The sequence below is a fragment of the Falco biarmicus genome, chromosome 1 (assembly GCF_023638135.1).
Source record: "Falco biarmicus isolate bFalBia1 chromosome 1, bFalBia1.pri, whole genome shotgun sequence".
NCBI lineage: Eukaryota > Metazoa > Chordata > Aves > Falconiformes > Falconidae > Falco > Falco biarmicus.
Genome location: NC_079288.1, coordinates 52,642,913 through 52,663,860, shown reverse-complemented (window position 1 = coordinate 52,663,860; position 20,948 = coordinate 52,642,913). Strand labels below are relative to the sequence as shown.

At 35.8% G+C, this 20,948-nt stretch overlaps 1 protein-coding gene across 4 annotated transcripts in view; it reads right to left on the bottom strand.

Moving 5' to 3' along the window:
- The window catches only part of CCSER1 (coiled-coil serine rich protein 1), a 709,724-nt gene that overhangs the window by 119,908 nt on the left and 568,868 nt on the right, over nt 1–20,948 (bottom strand). The gene's annotated exons all lie outside the window — the stretch shown is intronic.

Here is a 20,948-nt window from a genome sequence, read left to right as displayed (position 1 = left end):
GTTGTTGAATACGATACCAACTATGACACAGTCTCTTCAAACGGGGAATAAATGCCACTTTCCATTTCCCTTCAAAAACTAATATTAAAGAAAGGTGTAATTTTAATGTTTAGGTTGATATTTAAAAGGGCAAACTCCCTAGAGAGATTATATTTCTGCTTTTCAGCATTAAAATCAATAGTGCCAGCAATCTGTATCGCTTTCCACAGATGAAGAACACAGCAGTTTATCAACTAAGTTCACTCCAGGATCAAATGATTGGCACTGACTTTGAAGCCTTTGAGCACTTTAGCAATGCTATCTGAATATAACCTAATGACTGCATTATAGCAGAACCCACAATTTTCTTGTATTAAAGTTCATATATCACATGTAGTGATGCTCCTGAGACACTGAGGTTTTCTAAATATAAGTTATTTCTTAGAAGGCAACGTTAAAAAAAACAGTAAAATATGCTACTTCAGACTTTTTTTCCTTATATCCTATATTCTTCTTGTATTTCTGGCTCTTACAAGCAAGACAGCAAACCAGTAAAATCAAGATAATTTCCAGCCTACAACTGTGAAAATTAATCAGATGACTTGTAGTCAGTCAGCAAATAGTTAACACTGGCATCGACAAGCCAGAATGGATCCACACAGAGGAGATGACACCCATCCAGACAAGTCCAAAGAGTAGCAGTTGAGCATAAATAACTACTTAAGGTTTTGTTATTTGCTTGGTGTCCCTGACTCAGTATACAGCCCTCAGCAATGCCCAGTTCCTTAATAATAGCAGTGGCAACAAAGGTACTGAAAGAGTTAAGTTAAATTTATATGTGAATGTATACTTCTAAAATATGTTAAAGGTCCACATCCAACCCAATCTTTAATTAGTGCAAAGATGGTACGCTCCATTTATGGTCTAATAAAGGATTCCATTAATTTTTCTATATACTACCATTCTTTAATACTGTGTACAATGGAAAGCTTGTCTTGGAATAAGTCACAGCAAGAAGGAAACCTTTCATAAGAATACAAAGTGCTCTGGTTTGAAAGTTACTATGTTTTACCAAGAAAACTCTAAAAACAGAGTTCTCAGGTGAATTATTTCTACCTCACTGACAACCAGAAATATTTTTTCCACCAAAAGCTTAAGTCCACTTCACAAAATTAGTTTATTTGTAATGCTCACTGTAAGATTTCATCTTGTATGCTGTGGTATAACTACAGCTTACACGCACACTGTATATGAGGGCTAAGTGTAATCTCAGACAGATCTGCACCAAGGATAGGAAAGATCTTTTTTCTCTCTTTTCATCCTGTTAAAACACCACAGGGTAATGTACACTTAATGGCATCTAAGTATATCAAATGATTTATACGGGGTGGGAAAGTACCAAACTTATTTCTCATGTCGACAGACTCTCAAGAAAAGCCATTCAAGCATAGTCTCACTTTTTGGCCTGATCTGGGGCTGGGCACAACCTAATAATATAGTTTGAAGACATTAAGCCTCATTTATAACTTTATTTAAATTATTTTATTTAAAATGTGTTACCATTAATACTTCAAAGAACGTATATACAACACCTTTGTGTAAGATTTGGTGCAGCTCTCCAGCTAAATCAGGAGGACAATACTCATATCTCTCCTTCAATTTAGTCATTCAGGGATCAGAGTGGAGAATATGTAATGACTGCATCAGGCAAGGACCAAACTGTGTATTAATAGTAATCCTATAAATTATAATATAATTAAAATCATAAGCTTATTCCAATTTTCAAAAAGGGTAACAACGTCTAATCACACTGCCTATTACGAACCACAGTTGGCCTTAAGCAGGTAGGTGACTTCAAACCTATGAAATGTGTATTTATAAATGTCAAGCACCTCAAAATTACTCTGACAAGCAAGGAAAAATTATAACTGACCAAAAAAATGTAAAACCCTGGAAAAGCTAAAATCATAATGCCAGTGGACCAAATGCTAAAACCACTGATATCAGTGGACCAGCATTTCAGTGACCAGGAAAAACGACAAAGCTAAGCACTTAAATATTCTCATTGAGAAAACCACAGTTTATACCTCTATTCACTTAAATTTACAGTGAACTGACAAAACTCAAAGCAAAATTAAAATTTCTGAGGCTACTACCTGGTAAAAAAAGATATGGAGAATTTAAGCTAAGTCTGACAAAAGCTGTTAATGCTTGCCCGAAGCACAAAAAGCATATAATAATTTTGATGTCAGGATCTCAAGGTGAAACCAGCATGCAAAATTTTGTAATGTGAATCGCCGTGAAGCCTTTTCAAAACCTATGCTGGAGATCAGATTGTAACAAATCCATCTGATTTTACAGATTTGCATTTGTACCGCTGATTTCAGTTGGGAATGGAAAACCACGTGATGTATTGTCTCCAGTTTTCCTTCAGAGGTGTGACTGCGCACTACCCAGTTTACCAATGAGGACTTCCACTGTTTTCTGAGCGAGATCTGGTGATCAAGAAGGTAAAAAGCCTGCGATAAGGTGAAATAATGCAACACTTCCCAAGCCTGAGGACATCGCCTTTTTAAACCTGGCTGAAAAATTTCCTAAGTGGAAGATTGCACTGTAAAATTACAGCTACATTTCCTGGTATGATGAAAAATAGGGTTGCTACCATTCATATAAGGAAAAAAAAAAAAAAAAAAAAAAAAAGTTCTGTCAGGAATTTGTCTTAGGAGAGTAAGAGGTGATACCAAAGCCTGTCGTTATGCTTGCAAGATGCCCATCTCTGCGTCTAGCTTGACTGCACAAGCTTTAGATAAACATCTTAAGCTGCTTTACCAGGACTCACATTTATATAACTCTTGGTAAATGCAGTGAGGCAGTTAGCTGACTGCAGCATAAAGTTAAATAAGGATATTTTTTAAATTATTTTTATTTTTTACCTGAGGAAAACTGATCAGATGTCCTGCTTTATAACCGTACCAGCTGCTTCCATGGGGCAACGGATTTGACCTCGCAAGACAAGCCAGTTGTGGAGCCAAAAGCACGGCCATGCAGATCTGGACTGATGGGAATGAAAAGTGGCATTTTGCCTTTTCTCTTCCCTTTCACCTTAACTGAAAGAGCATACCTTAAACCATGTTCAGTTTAGATCAAGATGAAGTATAATATAACGCTAAGAGTCTGAATCTCTTGTTTTGTCCAGAGTCCTGCAAGAAGGGTAACACCATGGCGACACAGTTTCACCTCTCATTTTCATCTTTGAAATACAAAATGGTAATTCATTTCTAGTGGTGGATAAGCTCGTCAAGACTTACTGGCTTCTTTTGGCAACAAGTGATACAGCATTAGTACTGACTACTCTTCTCTGGTATCACTTACTCTTCTGAAAGAATTACCACTGAAGGCATAGAAGCCCTCATGACAGTGACTGCAAGAGTAAACAGACATTAACTTCCTTTGTGTTTTTTCTGATTGTTTTAATTAATCACTTATCTTCCAAATGCTTACTAAAATCATTTGGCTTACAAGAAAATGCAAACAATGGCAATAACATGGAAAGTTATTTCTTCTACAAAACGTATTTACACATCTACACTTTTTCTAACTGTAGAAAACCAATGTTAAATTATTTCAATCTGATTTTTTATTTTTATTTTCACTACCGATTCTGAATGGCTAGCACATAATGTGCTATATCTTCAAATACATTAATGTCAAGTTGTACCAGAAAGGGAGTAAAAACAGCAATTATGTGTCATTTTGAAATCACTTGGTAAAGCTAGTAGGGTGACACAGGGGAAGTAAACAGTCAAACTATGCAGAGAATATTTGTATTCTGATTTTTTCCTTCCTTCCCTTTCATTTTATGAGGTCGACGGCCCAATATTTCTTCATTTTCTGCTCAGACTGAACTACTTTAAAAAAAATCGGCTTCAACTAAGTTTTAAGGTGTATGTTTTCCAGGTTCCTCTAATTTTATTTTAAGTGAATATATTATCAGAAAATACATGTTTTACTCCAAACAAAACTATTTTGACAGCTTGCATAAATATGTTTTATGAATCTAAATGAAAAGGTCTGGTACCACATTAAGAAATACCATATGCAATAGTCAGCCATTTCAAGTTATTTTGACTGTTATGGTAATAGTGCTTCCATATATTCAGAAAGTCTTGTAAGAATAAAATTACTTCTTGCACTGTTTCTAAATGCAGTACACGTTTTCATTGATATTTATTTTGTAATAAGGTATACATTTCTGTTATAATTCAAAATTTCACTTTCTAGAGATGCTGAACATGCCTGTGGATTTCACAGGGCTGCAGAAGAAAGAAGCAGCCCCACCACGGCTCCAGTAGGTGCTGTACGGCACAGCAGCTCAAAGGGTAGCTGGACAAAAGTCAGGAGGTGACCAACAGATATTAATTCTAGCATGGACTGTTGACTATCACAGTAACAGAAGCACAACTGTGTTAGCTATATAAACTTAATTTAAGCCACTTCAAATTACTCGTGGGGGGCAAACCAATCCAAATCCAACTACTGGATGATTCTAAGAACTGATTTCTGCTTGCACTTTATTTTGTGGACATATTCTGCACAGCCAGACCTCACATTTCATACACTGAGTTTCCCAACCACTCAATCTATTTTTTATTTCAATACCACAATAAAAAGAAAATGTTTTAAAAAAAATCTTTTTTATTTTTTGTTACAAAACCCTGGTAAGTTAACCTAGGAGCCAAGAAAAGACTGCAATCTCATGATGGCATGACAGTATGTTACTTTTAAATGCAATTATTAAGCATACTTTGGCTTATGGATGTCAAAGTAAACATATTTTCTTCAATAATAGCTATAAAATGGCTCCAGATAGCCATCAGTGCCCTTTCAGAAAGGCTTATTTGTTCACTTAAAGTCTAGCCAGAGAAATAAAATGTGAATTAAAAGAAAGCAGTACCTAAACTGAAATTATGTACTACATCTTTAACTAGCCAAAAAGCAACACTTAGTTTTAAGTACTTGTTTTGTTTATAATTCTCCTGATTTTACTTAGAGAGATGCTGTTTCTTTCTCAAAGAAGATTAACTTCAATGGCTGAAATAGATGAGCTTAATGCCAGAATTACGCTAAACACTACAAGGCAGAGTAATTTCATGTAAACTCAGTATCACAAGTGTAGAGTTTTAGGGAAGACATCTTGCATTCGTTGTTACTGAGATACTACAAAGAAGAGGAAGCTTGTAACTTCAAAGTTAGAAAGTATTAGAAAGATGATCCCACTTCTGAGAAAAGAATCCTTTGTAACTTCAATATTCATTCTGTTGGTAGCTTCCTACATCAAAACAATTCAGTTATTTGCTAGGTAATGCTCTCTAACACAAACAAAAAACAGAGTTCAACATATTACCTTCATTAGCAATAAAGGCACAAAAGTATTTTATAATATGAAGGTTTTTTTCCCCTCATAGATTTAATTGGAAAAAATCTGAAACCCATTAATGACACCAGAAAGTAAACATAAGCATTTAGGAATCAACATGTCTAATATATCAAGGGATTAGCCTATAAAACTCATTATAAAGCAGTCCTTTTGGAAGAAAAATGGGCAAAAGTGTATGGACTATATGTAGATGCACTGTTTTTCCCCGAATTGGCTACCTAACTTTTATAATTTTATACCTTTTCTTTAAAAGTGTGCCCTCTCAGACCACAGCTTATTTACTGGTTCATAGCCAAGGTTAAGCTACTGCCTAATATCCAAGCCAACAACTACACACTGATTATGTAGAGCAGTCGCAGACTTTCTTTTTTGAAGAAAAGAGATTTGTATCTTAGCATCACCAGTGCACTTTGTCTCCAGCCTCTCTCTTGCTGGGAGATGTCTGTGAAGAAGCAATACAGAGCCATGTTGTTCAATAATGTTACAAAACATACACACATGAAATATAACTATATGGCTGCAGGATCCTATAAAAAAAAAAAAAACAACCAACCCCACAAACAAAGAATCAAACAAAAAAAAAACCCCAAAAAACAACACAGAAACCTGCCTTTTGCATTTCTTGACATTGTGATCAGGTTCCAGGGGAGTCGAACGGCCATTTCATGCCACACGCTTGGCAAAATCTACTTGTACTACAGCTGTACTGCCATCGAGGAAATCAGGCACAGCAGAGTCCCTCTGGTGCCACTGTTTCTTCTCCAACAAGCATTAATAAAAACAGAATAGGGAAAACACACTGTGCCCGGGGTGGGACTCCACGTCATCAGCAATCATAAGGATTTAAATAAATCCTGTAATATTTATTCATATTAATATTATTTAGGGTAAGGATAAGGCTTGACATGTCACTGGGTTATGACCCCTTTTGTGACTTCCCAAAGGAATGCTTGCAGACTTTCTTTTTAGCATAAGATCCGGCCACCGAAATTGGGATGTGCTAGGAATAGTTTTGTAGAATCTCTTGGCATTTCATATCAAATCAACACAGGTAAGTATAACATTTTTCCTTTGCAGCTGATATTAGAACTAGACCTGATACCTGCTAAGAGCCACATTTGGACGCTGAGGGTCAGCATATGCAAATCCCTTAGTGGGATCAGAATGTTAATTGCTACATGCTCAAATTATTTGCTTTCAGCTGCTTTAGATACGTCATCCATCAAAGATAAATTACAGTATTTAAATTGCCTTCTGGCTGTTGTTTTCAAAGGAAAAAAAACCCCAACAAACCCAAACCCCGCCCCCCCCACAAACCCAAACCACAGATCAAACAGTTATCAAATAGTTAGTTATGAAATAAGGAATATGAAGAATTACTCCACCAAATTCAGAAGCAGGGCAACTGCTTAAACAGTATACTTGGAAAACTACAATATAACACATCATCCTATAATTATTTAGTTAAGCATTTTGAGGGAATCTTTTTTCCATTATATTATAAGTCACAAGTCCATTAGGAAAAAACATTATCAGCCTGCTTCCTGCAGTGGTTCCTTATGTACTTTATAGCTCAATGTAAATGTGAATACAGAATCTGTAGCGAGGCATCCTATGCTTACAGCAATGACACATATGTTTGGCACGCAGAAGCGCTCAGACTCAGTAGTTTTCCTTCTCAAATGAATTAATACTGCAGGGTATTTTTCATGCTATTGTTTTATTACATATGACTTATTTCACAAATTGCATTTAAATTTATTTTAGCACTGAAGTAAAAAAGAACTGTAAAATATCCAGATGTGATTCTCATTTTAGTCTGTGGCTATATTTGACAGTTCTTTTAAAAACATTTGAGGTACTTATGCTATCATAAACATAATATTTAATATCATACTGAATAAACAATAAAAAAGATTGGGTTTGCATCCAAAGACAGATCACACACTTCATAAAGATGAGTAGAGAAATAGTTTTTCACATCTTGAGATTTGTGTTCATATTCAACCTGGACATCTAATTGAAATTATTGTATTGTTAAAGCTTTCACTTAATGAGCAGCTCCAATGCTCCTAACGGATCATTTGGATGTACAAGTTGCTGGTAAGTTTGACAGTTGGGTGTGAGATCTTCCAAGATTTTATAAGCATTTTATAAAATAATAAAAACCCTTCGCTGTCACAGGAAGTCCTCCTAAATGCCCCGACCGTCCTGCTGTGTGGTTAGTGCTGAGGCAAGGAAACACAAAATCCATCACGGGATGGAAACACCATCATGCTTGCTCCAGGAACACAGACACATTTAGTCATACACGGGAATAGTCTCATTTTGTTCTCATGAAGTTAAGCACATACAACCACCCACCTGGCTGAAAGGCATTATGCAAAAACACCCACAACCAATCTTGTACGTAGAAGTAGAAAGGGAAGACTCACAGCCCTCCAGGTGAGCATCCCTCCTCTCTGTGTTCTGCTCCCGTAGGATGCTTAAGAGGTTGAACAAGTAGGTGCAAGTAGAAAAAAAAATAAAATATATGACTGCTATTGCTAGCATCCCGTCATTATACCTATTTCACTACTTCATGCCACGTGGATACTGACAATGTAAAATGAAATCTGCAGCACTTTCCTACGATCTCAGCGTAGGTAATTTAAGAAGAAAAAAGGAAAGGAGGCACTGCTCTTTTTTATACACCGTCTTTGATGTTATGCTAAAGTATAGCCTTACTGTTCCCAACCTAAAGTAGCAGTTGCTTTATTTTGTTTTAATTAACTCAGCTTATTTTGCTATTATAAGTGACTATTAGATCATTCTGTAAGGTCAAGAACGCATCACAAAAATGAATACCTTGTGTATTTGAAAATGGAAAAATATCAGAATGCTATTTCCACTGTAACCCAAAGAACAAACAACCAAATATTTCTGTTAGGCATGTGTTAGATAAAACATTTTAAATATAATTTCCAACTTATGAACAATTACTGCTGCTGAAAGAAAAAAACATGTGCTTACAGATAGGAGACAGCAGCCTAGCTTTACTACTTTTGTACAGTACAATTACATTTCATTCTCTGAAATTTCGCAGCCAAGGAATGCCAACAGGCCAACAGAAATCTTTTGCTGAGCTTTCTCCTGTTAAACCCGCTATATGTTCACATGTCATTAGCCAAGAAAGGATTGACATAGTCAATGAAACTAAAATTACAGCTATGGCTGTAGTTTTGCTTATAGCCATAAACCGGTAAGCAAGAATATTATCCAGTGTGCAGGCACCACCATACATGCCATGGCTGAGGGCTACCAGGCAGTGTGAGGAGACAGGGGATCTTGTTCATGCAGAGTCACCCCAAGCTCAGAGTTTATCACCTGCAACTCTTATCCTTCTCACGGCTGGCCCTGGCTGCTAGCAGAAAAGCAAAAAAAACCAAACCAAACCAAAAAAACTAACAAGTCCTGTTTAGCCTCAAGCTGCGCGTTCTTCACAGGAAGACTCCTTTACCCTTTCTAATGAAGACTGAGTACTGACTATACTGATTATAATTCATCCAGGTAGGAGTGAGTAGGCAAAGCAGATGCTAGCAAATACACTGCACACAGCCAAGACAGCCAAAATCCAAATTAATTCAAACTTTAAAAGCTTTCCACAAGCCCCAGCAAGAAAAATCACATGCTGAAGATCTCTGTCAAGGTTTTACCTATAAAAGGAGTAGCTCACAAAGTAGAAATTCAGATGCAAACTGTAAGCTAGTGAGGCTTACAAAACACTTGCTAGTGACAAGTACAGACCAAGCTGAGCCCCCAGTAGTATTGTCTCTTTTTTCAATCTCCACAGATTTTGATTTCTTTTTTGAAAAGACACTATTAATAAATTAAAGAGAATGATAAGGCTTTTCACATCAGTACCTATTGTTGATGTTAGAGGAGATACAACACAGTCAAATAGAACAGGCTGCATTGAAAGGACAACCCAGAAGGAGGCAGGGACACATGGTAATGCCAGGGATTGTTCTGTACATAAACCCAAGACCAGAGCAAGCTGAGCTAACCTTAATCCTCCTGGAAGAAATACCAAAAGTCATGAACTCACAATTTTGGATTGTTTCTGTATCTAACTAGTGAACCACATGTCTTTGTCCTGCTGCCTGTGCTTGTCTTCCAAACACTGCTGTTTACCTGGATGATGGCATTCTTTTTTGGAGTCATGCTTCAGGTAGCTTAAGTGCCCAATCCCTTAATTTCAGTGTCTAAACCTACACATAAAAATTAAATATAAGTAGCCAGGTGTAATGATGATAATTTGATGACTAACATATTAAATGCTAGCATAAGGCCAACTTTATGCATGTACACACTATCCTAACAAATAATTGTCTCTGTTAATCCTTCTTATATCTTTTAACCTGTAAACCCATGAAATACTGCATACTTTTTTAGAGAGGGAGAGTCAATTACCTATACAATCTAAGTCATAAAGCATTTCTACTTTCTGGTTCTCCGGTCCAAACCTAAAGTAATTCCCAGAGCTAAGTTGAGAGAGCAGGAAGGAGGCTGTGGTAGAGGAATGACAGTGACCAAAGGAAATGGAACAATTTATTCCACTAGGGAATTACCATGAGCTTTCTTCAGCTATCCTGTCAGCACAGAGGAGGAGGTTTTTTACTGCCAAAACCTGTAATTTTAAAATAAGTAATAAAATCCCAGTATATATTTATTATATATGGTACAGTTCATTTTTACTACCTTAATTTTCACATATGTTTTCTTTGGAATTATGGTCTTTCGAAACCACAAAGATCAGATACGTAGGCAAATGTCAACAAATATAAATTATTTTAAAATAAAATTCTGAAAGCAAAACCTCTATATAATACACTATTTTAAACAACAAAACTAAGGCAATTATTGGCCTTTTGAAGAGAAGGGATGTAAAAATTATTATTGCTTTATAGAAAAGCTTAACGAGGTTTGTAGTGAGTACTGCTTTTATTGTATTTTCTTATAACAAATGCTTGAAATAGCTTCCAGAGAACATTCAGCAGATATTTAATTCCCAACAACAGATGACTAACAAAGCACATAAAACCCTCTCATTCTCTTCCTGTATGTTTGAGCTTCAGCAGTATGACCAAATGACAACAATGAATTGACTTTTCAATAAAAATAAAGTACATACTTTCCAGATGTTAGAAATGAGTGGATGTAAAGGAAGGAAAGCTTATTAGAAAAATAACTCAAAGAGGAATGATAGATAAATTCAGTTGATATATTGTATAAAGTATTATATATATTGCTACTTAAAATCGCACTATACCAAATGTTCATTTTTAACAAACCATACTACATTATTTGTATTTATAGTTCCTATGGGTGAACTTGATAAATACCCATGAATAATTCAAGCATTACTAATGTCTTGCTTCATCACATTAAAAACAAGTAATTCTAATTAGTGATCTATGAAGCATATAAAATCTATGCATCTTATAGGAAAATGACAAAATGAATTAAAAAAAAAGGGACAAGGAGAGGGAATAATAGAGTAGATCATTTGTCCAGCTTCTCTGTAGAAAGGTACAGACTGTGTTATGTCTGCAAGGGACAGAACAGCAAAGGGTGCATTGCAAGCATACGTGTGTGGCATGGAGTAACGGTGAATATTTTTATTCCAACTTTTAACTCTTTTACAACCATCTAAAGCAAAATATCTATCAGACTGCTTTTTCTACTGTTGAAAGAATGCAAAATCCATTGCAATTGCACATGCCTAATCTTAGAAGGGAAATCTGGGGAAAAAAATCATGCCATCTGTACTAGATGTTGATTAAAAGGTGGCATTTTTAAATCTATCCAATGGACCTTAATACAATACAGAAAACTGCTAATAGTTTAATAGCTCTAACAGAAGAGCAACGAACGGCATCATTCATTATTCAGCCTATATACACCTAAAGTTATGCCAAAACAAAACATGTTCATGGTATCTCTAGTCATAAATGCAAACAGCAGTACACAATAAATGTAGTTTCATAGAATTTCTCCACTGCATTAAACATAGTCTAATGGAAATAGCTTGAAAACTTTTTAATACTGACTTGCTTATTAAGCCATTCAGTAATTTAAATAACCACCTTCAGCAGTCCCAAATTTCATTAATCCTCTGAAGACAGAACTACTGACCAAAAAAATTAATACAATAGTTTTTAATTTAACTACATATGAGAGAAAAGCACTATTCATTACAACAGTGACTCAAAAAGTAAATACAGTCTCCATAATTGTAAATGTTGAATATCACCTAAGGTAACTAAAATACAAGTGTGTAAGCTGTTTAGTCTTCATCATAAAATGATGCAGTTCCTCATATCATAACATTTTTTTCATTACTGCACATATTTTAAATCAAAAGAACATGGGTCAACATTTTCTTTAGTTTACATTCTGCCTGAGATTGTTTCACTTAAGTCTGTTCCAACATCAGTGAGAAGACCAGTTGTCTGACACAAAGATCCTGAGAAAGAGGCTTTTAGCTGCAGGTTTTACATTTTCTCAGCAGATAATGTTCATTGTTCACATCCATCCTAACACATCCTTTCTCTACCACAGTTTCTTTGATTGGAAGATTTATCTTGCATTGCTATATGCTCTGCTACGTGACTATACTCATCAGTGAGCTAAAGCATCAATTTTCTACAAGTTCTTTTTCTTCCTTTTCCTGATGCTTTCCTTACATAAACATCTGATAACTATGTGATCAACAGAATGTTTATAATAATTGAACAACTAAGCTGCTAGTAAGAAAAAATTTTCACAGCAAAATTTAACAATAGGCAATTTGAAAGTATGTCTTGCTATTACTATAGCCCAGTAGATGGTCACCTGGAGAAAGTGACGGGTTTTTTTCATGGAAGGGTCCAGGAACAGCAGTGGTATTACATTGGTCTAAAGGGCAAGTACTGAATGAGGAAGGTTACTCCACTGACAAAGCATATGCTAGCACATGCCTATACTAGCAAGTCATTAAATTCCAAAACAGTTGTAAAAAAAAATAAAAAATCTGTCAGATTTTAGATCATTCACTAATAGGAAATAGGATTACTTTGATAGGTAAAATATTCAGAATAAATGAATCACTGAGTTTACTCCTGATAGAGATCTGTCAGATATTCAATTATATGACTCAAAATAGAGTTAGGTAAATAAGGGACTCTTCAGTTTGATGCCTGAATGAAAAGATCAGATTAATCAGAAAAATCTTGTTAGGCCTAAAACGAAATCTTACTTTAATTGAAGAATTATTTAGCATGTTAACCTTATTTTTAGGTTAGGAGAAAAGTATCACCACTTCGAAAAATCATTCTCATCTAAAAAACTTGAAACCAACCATTAACTTCTTAAAAAAAGAAAAAAAAAATCAGTTGTTTTAGTAGCTGAAGTTTCTTAGATTAACTGCATAGGAATTTGCAAACAGAAAAAAACCTTTAAAGACAGGTGCAGCTTCAGGGGACTGCATTTTTTCCCCTTTTTACCCAGCTCTGCCAGTGCTCCCCAGACTGCAGAAGCACTGGCTGGAAGGGGCCTCTGGAGGTCACCTTGTCCAGCCTCCTTCCTGGGACTACCACCAACTCCAGGTGAGCTCTGTCATGCCTCTGCCTGGTCAAGTCTTGAAAACCTTTGAAGATGGAGATTTTTCAACCCAAGTGACCTGTCCCAGAGCTGCACTACCATCCTTGCAAAAATTTCTTCCTAACGTCCAGTTTGTACCTGCCAAGCTGTAATTTATGGCCTGCATCCCTTGCTGCATCATCTGGCACGATCAAGTAACTCAACCAGCGAGTAAGCTCTCTTAACGAACTATGGTTAAAAGCCATCTTTTTGCAGACACAAGCTCCAGCATTAGAGGTATAGTACTGAAAGCTCCCTCACATCATGTAGAAGCTTCATGAGTTTCTGTAGAAAATACAGAGCTCAGTCTTAAGTACAAGTATTTATAATTTTAATTATATACATTTTTCTGAGGTGTTAGAGCACGAGAGGTCTTACAGATCTTCTTCCCTCCTGCAGTGACCACAGACGTAGTCACCACAGAATTTACTCCTGGAAATGCAAAAAAAAATATAGGGTGTAAACAACACTGTCTGTTGGAGGCTGCCATTTCAGCTCATTTTCATGGGGGGGGGGGGTGTGGGTGTGGGGGTGTGTGGAACTTACAAAAACCCAGAAGACTAAAGAGTTTCATATTGTAATTACTTTACAACACTTTTGTAATAATTAAGTATATTTTACAGATGTCTTGAAGACAGAACTTCCAAAAACATACAATTACAGCTACCTGAAGTAGTTCCAGAAACCCAGAGAGGAACGCTTTCTCTTTAAAATTATTGAGTGTTTTAAAATTAATTTAGCAAAAGCTACCTAATTTCAATGGATTCCCTTAGTTTTCACCTTTTAAATTTAAAAAGAAGCATAAAAGAATGTGTCTCATTTTTACACACTATAATGGCAGCAAAAAAAGAAACAACAAACAGAAGAAGCAATTTCTCAAGTTCATTGCTTTTGTAGTCTCCCTTGATTAAGGTGTAATCAACTCTGTGAATGCAAAGCAGGACAGGAATAACTGATTATGTCTGAATTTGGTGAATTTTACCCTGATAGACTATTTACTTCAATGATGACAGATTAAGTCTTTGAAGGACTACTTTGTTTGAACTGGACACAGTATCTGGGTTTTAATACAATTATGACCATGGTGTTTTTTCTGTGCTCAAGGATAAGATATCCAAGGTGGCAACAATGTATTTGCTTTATTTCTTCTTCCATATTCAGGTGTAGTATGCACATCAAACTTGAAGACTTTTAATGTATCGCTGTACATATGTCTAATAAATACTATTCTCCCTCATGAAGCACAAACTGCTGAACACAAAAATTCATTTTTCTAAATTCCTTAATGCTGTCAGGTAAAGAAACACATCCCTTGGTGTAATACCCTGTTTGGGGAGTTCTGTGCTAGCACGATCTAAATGCAATATAAATTATTTTTCTAAGAAGAAATCCTTCTTTTAAATCATGGAATTAAGAAACAAAGACAAATAAAACTCACATGCTAAGCTATAACATAAAAACTTTTTAATTCTATTCTACATCTAAGTTCCATGTTTTATTGAGTGGGTTCCAAATTTGCTTAAATGAATTCTCCAGTCCCCAACGTTTTAAAATAATAAGTTTTTAAAAACTTTCACTGTGGTAATATTTGTTTCCATAGAAACAGGACTGAAAGCAGGAGCTGCTCTTAAAAGAATTAGAATTCTCTCCCAGAAATGAAAGACTTAAAAATAATAACATATTAATAAAGCTATTGTCAGAATATATATTTTATCATTTTGGAAAAACAGAGCATGATCTTACATCCACTGGAGTTAATAGGACTATAATTTGTGATTACAATAGAATAAACCTAAATCACTGAGAACATATTACTGAGCTAAAATAATAGATCAAAAGATTATTCACTTAAAGGGATAATTTTCTAATGAAGTTTTAAATTAAATTTAGCAGGTGACTATCAGTTGAGGCCATTTTTAGAAATATTACAATGAAGAATTATGAGCCAAAAACGTTAAACAATAGATACTAAGGATTATTACTATTCACATAATTCATTTCTATTACCGTTGCTTAATTTTTTTGAGAGTGAATTACTTCATTAAAATCTGATTTTACAGCCAGCCAGGTGCATTTCTAAGATCCAGCCACACAGTAAAGGAACATATGGACATCACGCTGGCATAAACCTAAACTTCTATAGGATTAAGAACATATATATTTTATAGTAATTAGTTTTGCTTTTTTCCTCACAGAAGTCTTTCTAAGTGCACTTGTCTGCGTACCTTGTAAACATTCAAGCATCTCCTGTAAGAAAATTAGTAACTTAAGAAATAATAATTTACCTCCCCCAAACTCATAACTCCAAACAGAATCTTGAAGAAAGAATGTATCCAGGATGGGCTTGCAGTTACTAAGGTTCCTGAACGCATGCAAATCTCACCTCTGCAGAGTTCTGCTGAGTTAAAGAGTTACTCGGGTTCACTGATGCACAACTATAATTTTTAAGTCTGAAATGATAGACAAGGACAACTTTTTTCTCCTTTGCATCCACTCCAACCACTTCACTCTCTGGATCAGCTTCTGTTATACTACACATATATAGTACTAGAAGAGCAACAAAGCTGGTGAAGGGTCTAGAGAGCAAGTCCTACGAGAAGCAGCTGAGAGAACTGGAGTTGTTTAGCTTGGAGAAAAGGAGGTTCAGGGGAGACCTTATTGTTCTACAACTACCTGAAAGGAGGCTGTAGGGAGGTGGGCGTTGGTCTCTTCTCCCAAGTAGTAAACAATAGGACAAGAGGAAACTGCCTCAAATTGCACCAGGGGAGGTTTAGATTGGATCTGAGGAACCATTTCTTCACTGGCAAGCACTGGAAGAGGCTTCCTAGGGAGGTGGTTGAGTCACCAACCCTGGAGGTATTTATAAGACGTGTAGATGTGGTGCTTAGGGACATGGTTTAGTGGTGGACTTTGTAGTGACAGGCTAATTGTTGGACTGAGTCTTAAGGGTCTTTTCCAACCTAAATGATTCTACGATTAAGGCAGACACAGCCTTTGATAGCTCAGGTTTGAGTAAGGCTTGGGGATTTACAGTCTCCACAGCTCAAAGAGGCCCAAGAAATCAGTATTGGTCACAGCGACAGCAGCACCCAGGGTTTGGCAGGGTAATTACCATCAAGTTTGGAAGGAAGCATGGCAAAAAGAAAATCTGAACAGCTTCAGACTTCAAGCATTCTTCCAGGTTTTCTACTACTGAGGAATCAAGTAAAGCTGCTGCAATTCTCCTACACAAGGTGTGTACATAACTTTTCCTAGAGCTGACTAAAATTGCACATTCTGTGACACATACAAAATATTTTCATCTTCAAAGGTTAATTCTTTACCTTTTCAACAGTTAATTACCTATACTGCTGTTCTCAATCTGCCATTCTGCTGCACATACCTGGTCAAACCCTTCAAGTTATCCTGAAGCCACCAACCTAGCTAGGCTGACTAGCTTGAATAACATTGTCATCGTAAATTTTACTATGTAAATACCTTCGTTATTATTCTGAAAGATGAAATAGGTATTTGAATAATTTCAAGATGAAACCTGTCAAACAAGTGATACCAGTCTTACTACAGACTTTGAGACCCATCACTGAAACTGGTGACCCTGTGTAAAATTAAGACATTTAGCATTTTCTTAGTCAGATGTTCAGTCTAGAGAACTTGTATCTGTCTTACAGTTGGGGGTGAGTTTCACACCCTTCTGTGAGGGTGAAATTTCCTTACAAAGCTCAAAGCCCACCAATTTATTTTCCTATGCTCACAGGTTTTATCATACATAGAATAGAATTCTGACAGACAAACCTTTGCAGAAAATACCATGGTTGGACTTTACAAACGTGCATGTATTTTTAATAAGTTTTTTTAGCCATTACTTTAACTGAACTACTACTCACATCTCTTGACTCCATATATTTTGATCAACTCTACAAGAAAATGACTGCCAGTACTTTCTTCCTAAAAATCTATTTTTTACTAGCAGGTTAGCCGACTCATTTCTAAATTTCTTTAAAATTCTGAAAGACATTTTAAAACTTTTAATTTGCAACTTACACATTTACCATCACCACCTCAGGGTTTTTTTTAGCTCTGTATTAGAAAACCACTCCCATGAAAAAGGTTTCTTCCTCCACAATGCACCATGACTCAAGAAAACATTTAACTTGTCAGTATTGCATCTACTTTCCTTGTTTTCTCCCTCTGGCTGACCAAAGAAGCTATCCACTCCTTTGAAATATACTGACAGTGGGGAAGTACTTCTTTAAGATTATTTTATTACTTGAACTATCTACAGTATGTAGAATGGAAATTACAAGAGTTAAATTCCTATTTTCTGCTATAATTTATGCCTTTAAAAAACCCACCATGGCTGAATTTAAAACTTTGAAGTATTTATGCTTGCACCAAGTAATTAAGCTTTTTTTTGTGAGCTGATAACATTAAAGTGTCATTTAAGAAAAAACTAAGGATTTCACTTCCTTTAATTTTGATGTTAGGTTCATTTATTTTTAACAGTGAATTCACCGTTACATGAAATACCCAGCCTAAAGGTTGGTTTAACTCCGGTAGATTTTGGCACTTGGCTTCTCCTTAGATGGTATGAAATTATTTGGATACAATATGACTATTTCAAGTGTCTGAACCAATTTGTTCTGTTTGCAAAGTTGATTGTCAGGTACCATGTAACTGTATTGATTTTTGTTGAGATTCTACTGTCTTTCAGGAATATCTATTTTATCAAAGGTTTTTCTTTGATATTTCTTCTCACTGATTTCTTCTTCTAAAGTAGTGGTAATCAAAAGTGGTAAGCATTTTTCATTCCCTGAATTACATGTAAATGATAATACGTTTTCTGAAAAGGTACTGCCCACTGTCACCTTCAGTTGGCAGCTACTTAAAGTTTGAGGACATTACACGTTAAACAAGGAAACTGTTCAGAATAAAAAGTCTTGATAAAAAGTACCGTAGATATAAAAAAAAAAGTTAAAGCTTTGTCATCTGGTACACAGCCCACTAGTTTAATCCAATGGTCCAATGGTTTAACAACGGATATAAACTTAAAACCTTTACTTTAAACCATTATGTATTTTTGCAGGACAAAAGTGGAGTTTAAAGGAAACTGCAATGAAAAAGTGTATTTTCAGAATTATGGGGTTTGCTCATCTTCACATAATATGCAAATAAAATGTTCCAGCAGTTTACACTGCACAGTATACCAGTTTCACTGGTGCATTTGTGCTTCTTTTCTGTGTAATGAACAAGTGACAGGAAAAAAATACAATAGCTTGTCTGTCCCTAGAGCAATTATACTGCAGATCTGCCCAAAAACCCAGGAGACACTTTTTTTTTTTTTTGACACAACATTTTATTTAGTCTTAATTGTATTTTGTTAATCTGTATTTTTCTTTTACGTCAACAGTACTCCAATGGCTAAAGCGGGGTCATATAGCTATCACTGAACTTCTGATGACATCTGTATTCACTCTAGACTCTCCATTCATTTTGTCCTCTGTCTTTACATCTTATTTTGTTGATAATCACAAATGATCTCACATTTGCGGTGAGTTTGGATTATATGTTCCTTTATTTCTGCTTCTGCTGGTGTCTTCATCGTAAAACAGAAATGAAGATGCAACTTACTCCATTTCAAAAGGCATGTTCGTGTCTTGTGTAAAGCAGTCTTAACTCCTATATTGGAATCTATTAATTATCCTTGTACTAAGTGTCTCATAGTTTGTATTCAGACTGTTAAAATGCCCCATCAGTAGAAGCTTGTTATTTTGAAATGTTATATAGACAGCATCTTAGTCTCAACTACTCATTACCTTGCCACAGTTCCCCAGCAGCTTCTTTGGACCCTGGGCTACAAGAGGAAATGTCATAACACAGCACTGGCCCAGATGCCACTCAATGTCTATGACATCTTCGAATGCCCAGAGGTGCATGACTTCCCGGTGACCCGCAACACCACCATCAAGCCTACCCTGCTCACTCTGGAGGCGAAGCAGCCACAAGTCCCCAGTAGTCTAAAACATCTTGTGACAACTCAGATCAAATTAATTTTGCCTCTTGTATTGCAGTAGATTTACTGTAGGATCCCTGGTAACACCAATTGGAAGAAAACACAGCCTAACTTTCAGTATCTATGTGACAGGACACAGTAGCATTCCTGCTCTGGATTCCCAGGCATTCCCATTTCCCACTTTTGTACGTGAACAATAATAATCTTCAACACTTTGCAAGGACCAGAAAAGTTACCACTAATTTCTGGAAGACAAGTTTAGGATGTTCAAGCTCTATTTTAGCTTGCCGTTAGAAGAACTTTACCATAACATATTCATAGCTCCATATAATCTTTGCCTCCCAGTATACATAAAAGCAGAAAACAGCTGGCTGAAATAATCCAGCACCACCTTGTTTTCCCTCCTAATGTCACAGATTTTCATATATATGTCTTTATTTTGCTTTCATTTGCTTCACAGTTAAGCCACTGCTACACTCAACATATGCAGTTTTAAACCCACTTCTCCCATCCCACCATTTCAGTGATTTAGTTTTACTGTTAAATCATCAGCTAATCTTGGAGATTCTGACCACTTCTTCCAAACTATTCATGCATATATTTAACCCAACCATTATCCATTCCTCTGTTTACTTCACAGCTCTGCATCTTTATTTAGGTACAAAAATCTTATCCTGTCTTTGCCAGATAAAACATTTCCCGCCCTTCCCACACCTTCCCTTATGTTCAAATCCCAGACACATCATTACATGACACTCGGTCGTTCATCTCAAACAGGGGCTCTGCACAAGGAAGCTGTCAACAGTGGTACTGTGCACACTTCCGATTATTTAAAACTAAGCATGTTAAAGGCATGTTATTATGTCACTGAGCTTCTGAAGTCTTCACTGATGTTGTTAATCACGTAGACCAGTCACAGGATTAATTTAAATGGAAGTAAGGCAGGCAGCAATTTGAATTTTCAATTTAGTAGACTTCTAAGTGTCATACATATATATATATTGATAAAAATAACTTCAGCATTGTTTTTCTGAAGGATTCAATGAGAATATTAATTCTTTTGACCATACCTTAAAATAACTCTAACAGGAGCATAATTGTATTTCATGAAGTGTTTCCTCTTGACAATTTTTCTCCCCTTAGATATACCCAATAGAATAGGAACATCTTAAATAATTGCACAAAAGAAAAGGACAGTCATATACAGATCATACTTTTTGTTACTTTGGTAAGACCCACACTCATAGACAAATATTTTACATTTTCTTATGAATACACAAGAGCAGCGTCAGTGAATTTATGCAAGCAACATGTTTCAAGACTGCCAACAATGAAGCATCGTTCAAACTGCACTGTATTTTATGAATAAGCCTGTAATGTTATATTCTAATGAATCTATTTGACATTCAGTGGTGTGATGCAGTGCAAAGTAATTTTAATAATGCAGTGCATGGCTGTAGCTTATTATATGCATATGGAAGACACCAATGTCTTTAGGATGGACATTTAACTCAAGGTAGGAGGAGAGAGACAGAAATAGACTCAAGGAATGTAAGAAAGTCCTCATCTCAAAGTCTGATGGTATTCTGAGAATCTATGTATTCAATATACACACTCACACACGCACACTGTTAAAGCAGCAGAGAGATCATTTGGAATTAGAATGTAAGCCTTTCTCTTATTTTAAAAAAATTAACACATTATTTTTGCAATTTCTCAGGTTTTTGGGTGGACAACAGGGGAAATTATTTTAATTTAAAAGAAATATTATCTATTGTCAATATTTCCAATGGATTTAAGGAAAACAATGAATAAGATTCCTCTACAAAGGTTCACTTTCCTCCCCAGCTCAGGGGATGG